This window comes from Chrysochloris asiatica, unplaced genomic scaffold (assembly GCF_000296735.1).
Source record: "Chrysochloris asiatica unplaced genomic scaffold, ChrAsi1.0 scaffold00348, whole genome shotgun sequence".
Lineage (NCBI taxonomy): Eukaryota > Metazoa > Chordata > Mammalia > Afrosoricida > Chrysochloridae > Chrysochloris > Chrysochloris asiatica.
In genome coordinates, this window is record NW_006408866.1 from 1,109,573 (window position 1) to 1,117,683 (window position 8,111).

The 8,111-nt window shown below is 42.7% G+C and overlaps 1 pseudogene; it reads left to right on the plus strand.

The window, feature by feature from the left end:
- Positions 1-5,567: 5,567 nt before the first annotated feature.
- On the plus strand, positions 5,568-5,934 carry LOC102812629 (annotated as a pseudogene).
- The last annotated feature ends 2,177 nt before the right edge of the window (positions 5,935-8,111 follow it).

An 8,111-nucleotide genomic window follows, 5' to 3' on the forward strand; every position in this document is an offset into this window, starting at 1 on the left:
ACCCTGTACAGGGTTTCCAAGGCTGTAAATCTTTATGGGAGAAGAAAACCTCATCTTTCTCCTGTGGAATAGCTGGTAGTTTAGAACTGCTGACCATGAGATTAGGAGTCTGGTTTGTAACCACTGCGCTACCAGAGTTCCTTAGCTGAGGATAGAGCAATGAATATACTGTAGTCTTTACTTGTTGTTGCAAAGTGCTGTTGAGTGGGTTCCGACTCATAGCCACTCTGTATGGAGTTTCTGAGGAGCAGCTAGTGAGTTTGAACCACCAACCTGGTGGCTCAAACCAACCTTGTGGTTGAGTGCGTATTCTACAGCACCATAGAGACAGATATATACGTAAGAAATATAGCCCTTCAAGTGAGGCAGAGTTATTAGGTATAACAGCAAAGTGGTCAGCATGTGGGAGTCAGAAAGAGAGGGGTTCAATTTGTGGTCTTATCACTTACTTGTCCATGAGCTTGAGGAAGTCACTTAAATCTTTTTGAGCATCTGAGTTCTAAGAGTGATGTCATGGTAACAGTTAAACCTGCCTCAAAAAGATGGGTTGAGCTTGGAATAAAATAAAGCACATCAAGTCTTTAGTATAATGCCTGGCATGTATAAAGCAAAAATTGGTGAATTTTTAAAATCTGCATAATGGGACTACAAATGCCTATCCTATCTGCATATATCACAAGAATGTTTGAGAACTCAATGAAACAATACAAGTGAATGGACTTTTAAAGATGTGCTCTAATATATTAGCTGTTGACATTCTAAAATTTTGGACAAGAAGGAATGGCACAGAAATCTCTTAGAATCCATTGTTGTGCCTAAATTCATCGTATAATAAATATTGGGGGATGCAAAGGTATTATAAAATAGATTCTTTCCTAGTTTTGTAGCAAAAACGGGGAAGTAGTTAATCTTACAGTGCAGAAATAGAAGACCCTAGGACCACCAAGAAAGAAGAGTAACAGCAGAATGCGGGACCCTATCCAGAGAAGCAGCGACACCAGAGATGGAGGCAGCGATGAGGACATGGAGTGAGGGAGCAGCTGAAGACTCTAAGCTCATGGAAAGAGGGACTTGGGTGCTGGTGGCCAGGAGGCAGGCTTGCAGAATGTGCCCTTTGGTTGTTTAAATTATTATATATTCCTGAGTGTTTCTGTGCACATCCCCCTCTCCCTGCAAAAAACAAAAGCAAAAACAAAAATAGGGAATGGGAGCAAATACTGCTAAATGGTGATGCACGGAGGTGATTGTAATCATTGCAGGGAAACCATGGTGTAAAGCTGATGTTTTTCCATGTAAATTATCACTCCATTCACTATAAAAGCTTAAAAATCAAGCAAACAAAGATTCTTTCCTGTTCATCCTCCTGTTCAATGGAGCTCTGTTTTCAGAGCATTCTCAGATAATAGTGAAGGGGCTAGAGGGTTTTGAGAACAGGCCCCAGATGAGATGAAGATTGGAATAGCAGGTGGTGGGTTGTGGTGGTGGTTATGTGCCGTGGAGTTGGTTCTGACTCATAGAGACCCTGCACAGGGTTTCCAAGGCTGTAAATCTTTACAGGAGCAGAAAGCCTCATCTTTCTCCCATGGAATGCCTGGTGGTTTCCAACTGCTGATCTTGAGGTTAGCAGTCCAACTCATAACCTCTATACTACCAGAGCTTCTTGGAATAGCAGGTGATCACATGTAACTTATTTTCCATGCAGCTGCTACATCTTCTTGCCTGTCTCCGTATACCAATTCCACAGGTCACTTCCCGCTGTGTGAGAGTGAAGGACATAAGAGAAAGCGAAAAGTAGTAATGGATAGTCTTCATAGGAGACCGCTCTGCTATGTTAGGGGGATAAAGGATGGGGCCGGACAAGGATGATGTCGAAATGGAATCAAGCTGGGGTTCTAGAATTAGCCTGCTTTAACTGCTTGTGACAGGTTTTCTGGATTCTCAGTGTTCCCGTAAGACCTCTTTAAATTGTTACAAAGCAAAATGTCACTTTGAAGACTAAAGTGTGCCTGACTCAAGTCCTGGTATTTTCAATCACTTCATATGCATGTGAAAGCTGATGACGACTAAGGAAGATTAAAGAATTGATGCCTGTGGATTATGGTGTTGGTGAAGAATATTGGCTACACCATGGTCTGCCTGAAGAATGAACACATCTGTCTTGGAAGAAGTACAGCCAAAATGCCCCTTAGAAGTCAGGGTGACGAGATATCTCACTTACTTAGGACCTGTTGGAGAAGGACATCATGCTTGGTAAGGTAGAGGGTCAACAGGAAAAAGGAAGACCCTCAGTGAGATGGACTGACCCAGTGGCTGCAACAAAGGACCCAAACATAAAGACTGTGAGGATGACCTAGGACCAGACAGAGCTTTGTTCTCTTGTACATAGTGTCGCCAAGAGTCAGAACCGACTCAACGACACCTAACAATTCCTTCCTTCATGTCTGCTTTTTTTTTGATGTTGAAATTTCCCCCTCTTTTAAAATTGTTGTATGTATATATATGGAGTCCTGGTGTGGTGCTGTGAATTCATGCGCTGGATTGCAAGGTCAGCAGTTCAAGCTCACTAGCCGCTCCTTAGAAACCCTATACAGGGCTGTTAGGGGTCAGAACCAACTCTATGGCACTTAATAACAACAACAATCTCTATCTATCTATCTATCTATCTATCTATCTATCTATCCATATATATGTAAGGATCTCTGGTAGCATAGTGGTTACAAATTGGGCTGCTAACCTAAAGAGCTCTGGTAGCGTAGTGGTTACGAATCGGGCTGCGAACCTTAAGGTCAGCGGTTCGAAACTACCAGCCGCTCCGCGGGAGAAAGATGAGGCTTTCTACTCCCGTAAAGATTTACACCCTCGGAAACCCTGTACAGGGTCGCTATGGGTCTGACCCGACTCGATGGCACATAACAACAACAACAACAACCTCAAGGTCTGCAATTTGAAACTACCAGCCATTCTGCGGGAGAAAGATGAGGCTTTCTGCTCCTGTAAAGATTTACAGCCTCGGAAACCCTATACAGAGTCGCTATGAGTCAGAACTTCACGGTACTTAATAATAACAACAGCATACATATGTGTGTGTGTGTGTGTGTGTGTGTGTGTGTGTGTGTGTATGGAGTCCTGGTGTGGCGCCATCGGATAAGCACTGTACTATGAACCATAAGGTTGGTAGTTCAAACCCAACAGCTGCTCCTTGGAAACCCTATACAGGGTCATTGTGAGTCAAAATCGACTTAACAGTACTTAACAGCTATATATATATATATATGCATGAATACACAACATTTGCGAATGTAACCTATTTTACATGTAAAATTCAGTCATACCAGTTGCGTTAAGCATATGCAACCATGCACACTCATTTATTTCTGTTGTCTCATTCATTTCTTCAACTAATGATTTTTGTATTTTCATTTTGGATCCAGTACTGTATTAGGTACCATAGACATAGGAGCAAACAAGATATGATTTCTGTCTTCCAAGTGTTTTTATGGGATCTGAAGTTCAGATGTCTGTGGGGGCCCTGTTAGAGTCACATCAGTTTCTTAATAAACAAACCCAACATTTCAGTGGCTTAGTGTAATAAAAATGAATTACTAATGAAAGAGTCCAAAGTGGGTGTTCCTGGTTGGCAGTGAGTGAGTAGGCAGGGCATTCTGTGCTCCGTGCAATCATTCAGGGACCTAGGCTAGTCAAGGCTTCTCCATCTTTAATATGTGCCTTCCAGGGTCTCCCTGGGTATCAATCTTCAGCAGACAGATGAGGGAAGAGAGAGAGGACTTTTTACATGCGCCAAGATTGGAAGTGCCCCTTACCACTTCTCAGAGTTTATTGGCTAGAATTTAGACACATGACCATGGTTAACTGCAAAGGATACTGGGAAATGTCACCTGGCTGCCAGCACAGGAAGAATAGAAAACTGCTTTGACAGCTGAATATTAGTATCTGTCATAAGGGTCACATGGAAGTGAGTGCAAGGGGGCAGATTGGGTCTGTGCGATCAGATAGATCACTGGGAGAGCCAACAAGTCCCATTCTAGGAGACGGTTACCGAATGGGAAGAACTATCTTCTGTTTTGTTTCAACTTTTGTCAAGAGAAACTAAAAACCTGGACTTTTAAGTGTAATTTTCAGTTCTTAAATGTTGACGGTTAATGTACAAAGTTGAAGGTAGTATGGGTAATATTCTTCAGGCCAAACTAACCAAACTGCAAGCCAGCTGTGGCCCTGAGTACCAGAACCTGGCCTTTGACTCATAGTCCAGCTAGAAAGACATAAACAAGTAGTCACAGTTCCGTGTAATCTGAGCTGGCCCCCAGCACAGTTACCTGGTTATCTATTGGGCACCTGCAACGTGATGAAGGAGCCCTGGTAGTTCAGTGATTAAGCACTCACCTGCTAACCAAAACGTCAGTGGTTTGAACCTACCAGCCACTCTTTGGGAGAAAGATGCGGCAGTCAGCTTCTGTAAAGATTACAGCTTTGGAAAACAATCCTATAGGATGGCTGTGAGTTGGAACGAACTCAATAACAATGAGGTGGAGCTATGTGACTGGTTCTGTTCCAGGTATTGTAGAGAAATATGTGACTAGGACAACATGGTCCCTGCCTTCAGGGTACTTATGGTCTACTGGGGACGATGGATATGAAATAAACAAATGCTAAGGAGAAGAATAGGTGCAATGGTGTGCATGAAATGGAATTTACCTTGGGCAAGGGACTTAAGGAAGACTTACTAAAGGATGGAGACCTGATGTGGCACTGTAGGATAAGCACTGGACTGGTAACTGCAAAGTTGGCAGTTCACACCCACCAGCTGCTGTTAGAAGCCCTATGAGTCGGAGCTGACTCAACAGCACACAGCAACACCTAAAGGATGAGAATCTTAAGGTGATGTATGATATATGAGAAGTTGTCCAAGAAAAGAGTATAGAGGGGAAATATGTTCCAACTGAGTGAACAGCATGTTCAAAGGCCCTGGGGTAAGTAAGAGGCAGCACAGTTAAGAAATTTAAAGAATTTTATTAGGATTGTCATTGTAAAGCATCTCTGACACCAAAATTTACAGGACTCAAGGGTACAAATGGAGATTCATATTCCTTATTCTAAAGTATTTTCAATGATCTATTACAACTCAAAGGCAAAATACAAGTTGTAATGAACAAACATCAAACTTCAAACAAGAATTATTTAAATACAACAGAAACCTCTTTCGGTTTAAAAAATGGAACTCAATGTCATTAAATGGTTTGTGTTCAATATCCAGCTTGTAGTCAATCTGAAGAGTGAAAACAATGTAAAGAATGCTTCATACTTGTGAGTGAGTGGAATCTAGACTTAGGTATATACAAATTTGAGAGTAATATGAATTGTTTGAAACGGAACAGTGTTTCTCAGTGTAAATAGCCTGCTAATTCATGAGTACCTCTGGATCCATAAATTGAGATATGAGGTGAAGGGAAGCAAGAAAACAAAGGTTACATGTTTGCAGTAAAAACAAAACAAAAACAGACCTGGTCGGCCGCGATGCATTCTGGGACAGCAGCAGCACCCGATTCAAGATGGCGGCCAGCCGGAGGCTGATGAAGGGCAACCCTCCATATGATAAGGGGGACTTCAGAATTGAAATCAACTTTCCAGCAGAGTACCCGTTCAAAGCACCGAAGATCACATTTAAAAACAAAGCTCTATCACCCAAACATGGATGAAAAGGGTCAGCTTTGCCTGGCGGTGATTAGTGCTGAAAACTGGAAGGCAGCAACCAAAACTGACCAAGTCATCCAGTCCTTCATAGCACTGGGCAACGACCCCCAGGCCGACTCCAGGCTGACCTAGCTGAAGAATACTCCCTCTAAGGACCGTAAAACGTTCTGTAAGAACGCTGAAATGTTTACCAAGGAATAAGGGGGAAAACGACATGTAGACTAAAAACCTGCTGCGAATGATTCCAGCAAGTGTGAGCAGAGACCCCAGCAGTGCATTCAGAACCACGCCCCCCTGCAAAGCAGGACTCTGTGGAGAATTGACGTGTGCGTCCGCCTGTGGCCATTACTAACTTTATACAGTTTTCTTAATCAAAAATGGTCTAGGCAACCTGTAAAGAAAGGATAAAAAAATTTACTATGTTCTAAAACGAAAACAATAACAAGACAGTGCATTCGTGAAAATACCTCAAGGGTAATGGTGAGGGCTCAGATGGCAAGAAAAATATATAGTATGCGTGTTATTTGAATAAAGATATGGGTACTAGAAAGGAGCTCTGGTAGCATAGTGGTTACGAGTCAGGCTGCTAACTTCAAGGTCAGCAGTTCGAAACTACCAGCTGTTTTGTGGGAGAAAGATGATGCTTTCTGCTCCTGTAAAGATTTACAGTCTCAGAAACCCTATATGCAGGGTTGATGTGAGTCGGAACCAACTCCACAGCACATCACCATCACCACCACCACCACCATGGGTGCTTTGAACACGGCTTCATTTGTAAGAGTATATGTTGTTGTTAAGTGCCATCGAGTCGGTTCCGACTCATAGCGACCCTGAATAGGGTTTCCGAGGCTGTAAATCTTTACGGGAGTAGAAAGCCTCATCTTTCTCCCGCGGAGCAGCTGGTAGTTTCGAACTGCTGACCTTCCGGTTCACAGCCTGATTCGTAACCACTACGCTACCAGAGATCCTTAAGAGTATATAGTGTACTCATTTTATCTGGGAAGAAGGAAGTGACAAGTTAATGAATTTGTCTTTTCTTTTACCTCAGTGTTTTCACTTCTGAAGTCGTCTTTGCCTTTCAAAGCAGTGTTTGTTTCTGATATAAGTAGTGACATCATCAACAAGTCTTCATGGCATTTGGAGGCAGTTGTCTTTTGCTTTAAAGATGTAGAGCACAAGATGTGGAGAAACATGTCCCTGGGGCCTGTTAATCCTGAAACTAGATGTTTAGACTCATGAGCCACACTGTTCTAGCAATGAATGCTATATTTTAAGTAACAGAATTACCCTGTTGTTCCTTAGTGAATTTATTTTTGTGGTATGTGGAAACCACCTAAATTGTGAGGTCCCAGTGTGGGGACCCTTGTACAGATCTAATGTATACTGATGTATATTGAGTAAGGAGAACTGAGTCACAGGCGAATTTTCATGAAGTAGGCAGGTCCTAGTTGTGTAAGACCTCAGAGACCATATTAAATATTAAGGAGTTTGGGTTTTATCCTAAGTGCATTGGGAAGTCAGAGAAAGGTTTTGAAAAGTAGAAGAGCATGCTCAGCTTTGGGCTTTTAGGAGATCTCTCTGGCTGTTGTGTGGAGGAGAGGTCGGAATGAAGCAACAGTTGATGTGAGAAAAGCCACTAACAGTTATCCCCATATCCCACAATGCTTTGTTTCTGTAGATTCATCAGCCTTTATTGGGTCCCTTACCAAAGAGGGTCCATTATCATTCACCCTGGATTTGCTTTTCAGTGGGCAATTGGATTGAGCAAACACCCTCATGTACTTAGAGAAAAATCCTTCTTTAAACACAATACTTTGAAATCTTCTAAAATACGGAGATTCTTCAAATTAGCCCTAGAATAGGAGATTAGATAGAATCACAACTTGGTCATTAATCATATAGGTCAAAGAAAGATGATTAAATATCTGGGCTTAAGAATTGAGGTTAAGGGTTGAAGTAGGTGGAGTCACCCTCCCTTCCCTATGGATGGCCAGTTGGGTGAGAGAGGCCTGAAATATAGATGGTGAGCTGGGAAGAGAAGGGGTGTGTGTGTTGTGTGTGTGTGGATATCAGGTGAATATTGACAGCAGCTTGTGGGAGTCCTGGTGTGGCGCTGTAGGATAAGCTCTGGACTGCTAGCTACACAGTCATTGGTTCAAACTCACTAGCCTCTCCTTGGAAACCCTATCCAGGGTCACTATGAGTCGGAATGGACTCTGTGGTACTTAACAACAATAAGGAGAGTGGGAGTCCCAGGCATCTTCAGTGGGTGAGGATGTTGCAGGCTCCCATACTCATGCTTCCTGCATGGGCAAGAGCTGTTTTATTTTGGGGGTGTGATCTGTAGTCTTGACTGTTACCTTTCTAGAAATGGCCACAAGCCTTGAGAAGAAGGACCCATA